At 53.1% G+C, this 7,548-nt stretch overlaps 1 long non-coding RNA gene across 1 annotated transcript; it reads left to right on the forward strand.

Moving 5' to 3' along the window:
* The first annotated feature begins 280 nt into the window (after nt 1-280).
* On the forward strand, nt 281-2,381 carry LOC310907963. Its single transcript, XR_014589751.1, has 4 exons — nt 281-344; nt 1,451-1,563; nt 1,655-1,766; nt 2,209-2,381. It is a non-coding gene; the product is annotated as an uncharacterized lncRNA (long non-coding RNA).
* The last annotated feature ends 5,167 nt before the right edge of the window (nt 2,382-7,548 follow it).

Here is a 7,548-nt window from a genome sequence, read left to right on the forward strand (position 1 = left end):
AAAGATTTCCCCTCTGGCCCCACAGCCCGTTGTGCCGTGGGTGTCACAAGAGGTGTTGCATGGGGACAACGGTGACATTGATTGCAACAGCCCCACCAGGCCCCTCAGCCTCTGCCCCTGCAGCAGGGAGGGACCAGGGCCAGCCCCAGCACCCTCACACACATGGGCCACTCTGGCCTTGGCCCAGGCCACTTGTGCCAGCAGCAGCAACTGGGGCCTGTCCCACCCCCCAGCACTGCTATAAATCCAGCCTGGCTGGGGCAAGGCAGCATTCCCTGGCCCCAAGGGCATCTGGACACAGCCATTCCTGTTACAGCCTCAACACCAAGATCATCATCAGGTAGGTAGGTGACGGTGGGATCTCTTGAGGACAGCTGCCCATTACCCATGTCTCTTCAGCTGCTTATAATTTGTTGTTTACAAGCTGTTGTCAGTGTCCATGTGGACACTGGAGGCCATTTGAGCTTTTAAGAAAGGGCACTAATTTTCTCTATGAGTCAATGATTATCTCAGAACATGCTGGAAGCAAACCTGGGTTTGCTGCCCTCATCTGGGACTGGAAATGTGTTTGGAGGCTGCAGGGACGTCCCTGAGGCTTCTTGTTCTGGAGTTCTTGGAGACTCTGCTGGATAAAACAGGAAGATGCTATTCAAGGAGCAGTAGAGAGATTTTCCAGTCTTTCCTGCTTCTATTAACATGGAAGGATTTTTTTTGTCCACAGCCAAACTATGATTCTGTGTTGCAGCTGAACCTGCTCAGGGGGTTTTAAAGGGGGCTGGAACTTAAGTAGCTATAAGGAATGCCTTCATCCCAAACCATTCTATGGTTCTATTGACCATAGTGATAGGCAGGAGCCTCCTTCACCAAGGGCATATCCAGGGACATGAATTTCCCTCAACTCCAGAACCCAGGTCCGTTCATCATTCTTCTTTGACTATTGTCTTTGTGTTGAGTGTTAATATGAGCACCACCTGACAAGTAAATTCTGTCTCATGGAGAAGGAGTGGCAGAAGTGTGAGAATAAAAGCAGCAGCAACACTTTTCATCTGGTAATTTCATCTGAAAATCTGCCTTCTTCCACCCTTGGCTCTTTCTCACCAGAAACATGTATTTCTACTCAAGACAGAAGTGTTGGGTGCAAAAGGCCTGAGGGAGCACAGCTTCCAAGGGTAAATATTCTGCTTGTTTTCCACAAGTCTTTGAATTCTGATTTGGCTACAAGTGCAAGAGTCAGGCATTACTTGTCCTGCATATCCCTTAAGAGAATCCATAGAGAATCCATGCAGAATTCATACAGAATAAGATAATGGGAAGTGCCCAACAAGCCAACACTTCCCCAGCTGCTCCCAGGAAATCCTGAAGTTACATATCTGAGATCCAATGTTTGGAACAGGCCACTTGTGATAGTCCCTCTGCAATTTATAACATTTCTGTGTCCTGTCATGTGAAGAACCTTTAGTGTGTCCACTCGGCAACCCCCTGAAGTCCTGGTAGACTGGTCAGCCATGAGGATCCTGTTCCTGCTCTTCCCCTTGTTCCTCCTGCTGGTCTCGAGTGCTGCAGGTAAGAGGGGGAAAAGGGAAAAGCACCATCACACACTCTTCTCCCAGACTATTGTTTTAACTCTTTCCCTGTGCCTGATTTTCCATGGCAGCAGGAAAACATGACAAGTGCATCCGAAGAGGAGGATTCTGTGCTGTGGGGGGCTGTCGTTTCCCCTATAAATACGTGGGAGTTTGTTCAATACTGAGTCACTGCTGCAAACCGTAAGTTCTGGATGTAGTTTGCTCCTAGTCATGGATAAAGTTATTATTGTCTTTCAAGCCAGCTCCTACTTCACACCTTCATGTGTTCATGTTCAGAGGCAAAAGCCAGTGAAAGAAAGGAAAAGTCCTTTTGGGTTTGGACCTGCTCTGAATAGGGATGAAGTAGTCTCAGGTCAAGCAGTTCTACTCTACACTCCTTTAGCTCCACAAGGTTTGCTCACTGTCAATGCTGAGAGTTCAGCTCTGTTGTCCAAATGAGAAGGCTGTCCCTGGAATAGTGTGAGGCACAGGATCCTCCTCCTGATATCTGTAACAGCTGAAGTTGGCCCCTGTAGGTTGAGTGTTACCTCCCTGTGCTTGTTTTCATTGCAGGGGAAGAGAGAGAAAGGGGGGCAAGAAAAAGCTACACCACCTGATGTGATTGTTTCCTTTCTTCCTACAGTATCTGGGGTTGAGACCCTGAAATTGGCAAGCAGCTCATGGCCCTCGCTTCTGGCTCCTGGACCCATGTCCTGATGTCCCCATGTCCTGATGTCCCCTCTCCTGGCTGCCTGTGCCGTGCCCAGCTGGGCTGACAGCAGCAGTGGCAGCTGCTCCTGCTGGGTGCTGCTGGGCTGGAGGCCTGTGGTGCCAGCCCTGGTGTCTTTGGGCCAGGGGCTGCTTTTCCCAGCTTAAATAAAGACAAAAACCCCTTTGGCATTTCAGGGCTGGGCTGTGTGTGTGTGTCCTGCTGCTGGAGGGGTGCTGTGGCTGCTGCCTCTGGGGCTGCCACTGCCTTGGTGGCAGCAGAAGGAAGGCCCTGGGGATGGTGCTGGGGCTGAGCAGGGGCTGTGTCCCTGGGGCTGCTCCTGCCTGGCCCTGCTTTGGGGACCCTGAGCCTGGCAGTGCCTGCTGGGCTGGGCTGTGTGGGGTGTCTGTGCTGGAGCTGCCCTACAAATGATCCCTCCTGTGAAGCAGAAAACAAGTCCTGCTTTTTATAGGCCCAGACTTCTTTCTTTTCTTGGGGCATTCCTTCCCTGTCACTCACTTTGAGGTGGGTGATGGTCCTTTCTTGTGGGGGGTGCTCAGCACAAGTGAGGATGAGCTCAAGGCAGGCAACATCCTGCTGCTGGGTGGGAAAGGAGCTCTCTGGGGTCTCTGCAGGGATGGGCTTTGGAGCAGGACATGGCTCTGACTGGGAACCTCAAGCTACACGTCTGTGTTTGTGTGTTCATTGTGCACACCCTGGGGGTCCCCTCTCAGTCCTGTTGTTGTCTGGGCACGCTGGGGGCCCAGGGCCTTGCCCTCTGTGCTGAGGCCACCTGGGCTCTGCAGGGCTCTGGGAGCTGTTGGAGTGTCCCTGTAGCTCCAGCAGCAGCTCTGGGCTGTGCAGGGCAGCAGACCCAGCCCAGGGTTGTTCCCATGTCCCTGAGCTACCAATTGTCCCATGTCCAACATCCATGGGAAGTTTTCTGCTGGAAGTTGGGTGATGTTTATGGCACTTGATTGGGACACACTCAGGACCTCTCCTTCAGCAGCCTTCAGCAGAGACTCTCCACCATGTCTGATGCCTCCATCTCTGCACAAGGCAGGGCTCTGAGGGTGAAGCAGGATTTCCCTTCCTCCCTTCTCCTCCTCCTCTCTACCAGGGCGGCTGTGCACAGTGCTGTGGACTCACAAAGACATGGGATAGGAACCATGGTGATAGTGGCAAAACCTCATCTCTAAAACAGCCAGAGCTTTGTTACAAGGTCCCAGCTCCAGTCCCAGCTGTGAAACCTGCAGCAGGAGCCATTCCTTAAAGGTAGAGAGCACTGAGGAACCTCTCAGCCACCAGGAGGACTCACATGTGACTCAGGATCTCAGTAGAGGCAAAAAAAATACCTGTACCGAAAGGTTTGGTTTCTGTCTTCTTTTGCCTTCATTCTGTTTATAGGAAAATTCAATATCCACAGAACAGTTTCACTGTAGCATCACTTAAACCCTCTATTTTTCTTTGTACATTTAATTAATTAATGTTGTACCTGCTGCTCCCTGGAACAAGAGGAGAGCACATAGGACAGCCTGCAGTCACTTGAGCACTCAAAATGTCCAGCACAAAAGTTCCTTGTGCTGTTTCTCCCCCTGCACCAGAGAAAAGGAGATTTCAGTTTCCTCTTCTGACACCTCTGAGAAGGATTCCCAACCCAGGGCCTTGTGTCATCCTGCCTTGTGTAATGACCTTGTGGGGCTGTGGTTTGTTGGACACATCCAGGGACACACAGAGACCCTGCTCACTGGAAACCAGCACCAACCTGCTGCTGTGGCACAGAGGGGAACCTTTTCCACTTCTCTTCAGAAAACCTTCCCAGTAAGCCATCAGTAATCTGGGGAGTTGAGCCCTCTGTTTCTGCTGAGGATGCAGAATGCTTTTCCCATATTTTACTTAATGGTCACCTTGTTGCTGTGACTTCAAATCTCAGGGTTGTGCAGGGAAAAATACTGAGATACCAGGTTACACTGCCAAATCCCCAGAAACTCAGGCTCTGCAGTTTTGAGGGCAACCAGATTGCTCTGCCAAACACCTGGAGAGGAAGCTGCCAAATTGGGGACATGGGACAGACCTCTCCTACCCAGCAAGGAATGTCACCAGAACTGGACTGGTGTTGGTGCCTGCACTCACCAGTTCCTGAGCCCATCCCAAAGATTTCCCAGCTGCCTTCAAAGCCCATTGCTGCTGTGCCATGGGTGTCACAAGAGGTGTTGCATGGGGACAACGGTGACATTGATTGCAACAGCCCCACCAGGCCCCTCAGCCTCTGCCTCTGCAGCAGGGAGGGACCAGGGCCAGCCCCAGCACATATGAATTGACTCTGCAGGGCTGGGTCTGCACTCACAGGAATGCTGAGAAGGCTGGTGGTTGGAAGTGAAGAATGTGGTAACACCAAATAGTCTGAGCTGGCAGAGAGGAGAACACACCTGGCTTTTGCCCTGCTGGGAGATATTCATGGACATTTTCAGGTTCTAGCCCAAGAAACTCTTTAGAGAAGTCACCTCCTAGAGGAGCTGTACAGACAGCCTTGGAGACCTGCTTCATTTGAAGGCATGCTAAGGCTTCCTGGGGGCTGTCTGCAGGACCAGGCTCCTCCAGAGGGGATTTAGGAAGGAAGGAGGCTTTGGGCTGATAGAGGATTTGGTGCTGTGGGCCTGGAAGAAGGAGGGAATTGAGTAGGGATTGCACTGCAGACCTCAGCCCCAGGGAAGATGAGGCAGATGGAGATCACAGTCCACAGTGTGGGTGGAACTCCATATCTGGGATATCTGGGATGGGTTGGGTGGGCACCATGGCCATGCCCAGCAGAGATAGCCCCGAGCACCACCATGCACATAAAGCCATGGCTGTTGGAGACAAAGGACACCCGCAACCAGCAGGATGAGCACAAGGATCCTAATTTGTCAGAGGCAGCATGTGGAGGGCAGCTCCAGCACAGACACCCCACACAGTCCGGCCCAGCAGGCACTGCCAGGCTCAGGGTCCCCAAAGCAGGGCCAGGCAGGAGCATCCCCAGGGACACAGCCCCTGCTCAGCCCCAGCACCATCCCCAGGGCCTTCCTTCTGCTGCCACCAAGGCAGTGGCAGCCCCAGAGGCAGCAGCCACAGCACCCCTCCAGCAGCAGGGCACGCACACACGGCCCAGCCCTGCAATGCCAAAGTGCTCTTGGTCTTTATTCAAGGCAGGAAAAGCAGCCCCTGGCCCAAAGACACTGGGGCTGGCAGCACAGGCCTCCAGCCCAGCAGCACCCAGCAGGAGCAGCTGCCACTGCTGCTGTCAGCCCAGCTGGGCATGGCACAGGCAGCCAGGGCAGGGGACATCAGGACATGGGGACATCAGGACATAGGTGCAGGAGCCAGAAGCGAGGGCCATGAGCTGCTTGACAATTTCAGGGTCTCAACCTCTGATTCTGCAGGAAAAAATGAGACAATCACATCAGGTGGTGTAAGTTTCCCTGCCACTGTGTCCCCGTGCCCTGCAATGCCCAGGCTGTGGTGCAGCAGAGTCAGGCTCAGGGGAGGTGAGGTGCAGTCCTTAGTGCAGACAGGCTGGACCTGGGCTATCTCAGTGCTGGCAGCCCTGGCTCCAGGGCTGTGCATGTGCACAAGACCTGGATCATGTCGTGGGTGCTGCCCAAGGCCAGGGAATGTTTCCCTCTTTGGTTGCTTTGATGAGTCCTCTGCAGAGCCTGAATGAGGCCCTGGGGACTGGAGGAGAGTGGGGAGGCCCTGGCTGACCTGGAGCTGCTGCAGCCCCACTGAGGAGAAATCAAACCCACAAAGACTATTCCCTCCCTTTCGAAATCTCTGCCACCAATCAAAAATACAGGAGAGTATTTAGCAGGTGTTTGCAAGAAAGAAACTTGTAAGAGTTCTTTCTGAAGAAAAAGGAGAAAAATCTTTCTTCAGCCAAGGATCTTGCCCTTACTTTTTGCAGCACACAAGGTTTGTTGAACATCTTCCAATAACTTTGCTACCACTGGGGCAAACAAGGCTAGAGCAGAATCCGTTGTGTATCCAGCAGTATGAATTTGAACTTCCTGTTTCCGTGGGGAAAGACACACACAGAACAATTAAAGCAATAATCTGAGAGAGCAGAGTGTGATTATAGACAGGCCGATGCTCCCCATGCATTTCAGGCCAAGAAAAGGGCTCAGCTCCAATCCCCCACAGCCACATCTCCAAGTGCAAGGTGTCTCCCCTGGAAGGTCTCTGTGCCCCTGAGTTGGGGACACACTGGAGCAGAGAGTAGAAAAGAGCGGTGTGAGGTTGAGGAAGAGCTGTGCTGGCTCCCAGCTGCATTTCCCACCTCTGCCTGGACCACCACATCTGGCAGACAGAGACTCCTCACATTCCAAGTCCCTGACCCACAGAACAAGCCAGGATTCTTATTCCATGGGCTATCTCCACCCCAAATCGGTGCCCATCAGGAACCCCCTTTGACCTCAATCCCTTGTTACCTTCTCATCACTGCCACAAACACAGTCACTTCCAGGGACACTGAATTGCCCCTGGTGCAGGTTCACATCTTCCCCCATTTCCCCTCTTCCCCTCTCACCTGCAGCACCCTGGACCAACAGAAGGAGCAGGGGGAAAAGCAGGAACAGGATCTTCATGGCTGGTGGCTCTCCTGGGTCTTCACAGGGCTGCAGAGGGGACACCAAGGCAATGGGGACATGCAGAACCCAGAGTGGGCAGGATTGCAGAGAGAGACCTCACACTCACCTCCCTGGAGAAGGTCTGCGTGTTCAGGCAGCAGCAAAGGCAGCAGGAATGGCTGTGTCCAGATGCCCTTGGGGCCAGGCAATGCTGCCTTGCCCCAGCCAGGCTGGATTTATAGCAGTGCTGGGGGGTGGGACAGGCCCCAATTGCTGCTGCTGCTGGCACAAGTGGCCTGGGCCAAGGCCAGAGTGGCCCATGAGTGTGGGGGTGCTGGGGCTGGCCCTGGTCCCTCCCTGCTGCAGGGGCAGAGGCTGAGGGGCCTGGTGGGGCTGTTGCAATCAATGTCACCGTTGTCCCCGTGCAACACCTCTTGTGACACCCATGGCACAACGGGCTGGGCGGGCGAGGGATGGAATGGACAAGGGAGGGTGGCTCAGGCTGGGAAAAGTAGAAATTAAATGAGGAAAATATTTCCTTCTTTGTGTCCTCTCATTTTATTGATGTTTTTAAGTACTCAGGGTGGGATGTGGAAGATCTGACTGAATATTGCAAATGTGCTCAGCTTTGTCTGGTGAGGGGAATGATTTATCTCTCATTTCACCTCAAAAG

The sequence above is a fragment of the Zosterops lateralis genome (assembly GCF_965231275.1).
Source record: "Zosterops lateralis genome assembly, chromosome: 3".
Taxonomy (NCBI): Eukaryota; Metazoa; Chordata; class Aves; order Passeriformes; family Zosteropidae; genus Zosterops; species Zosterops lateralis.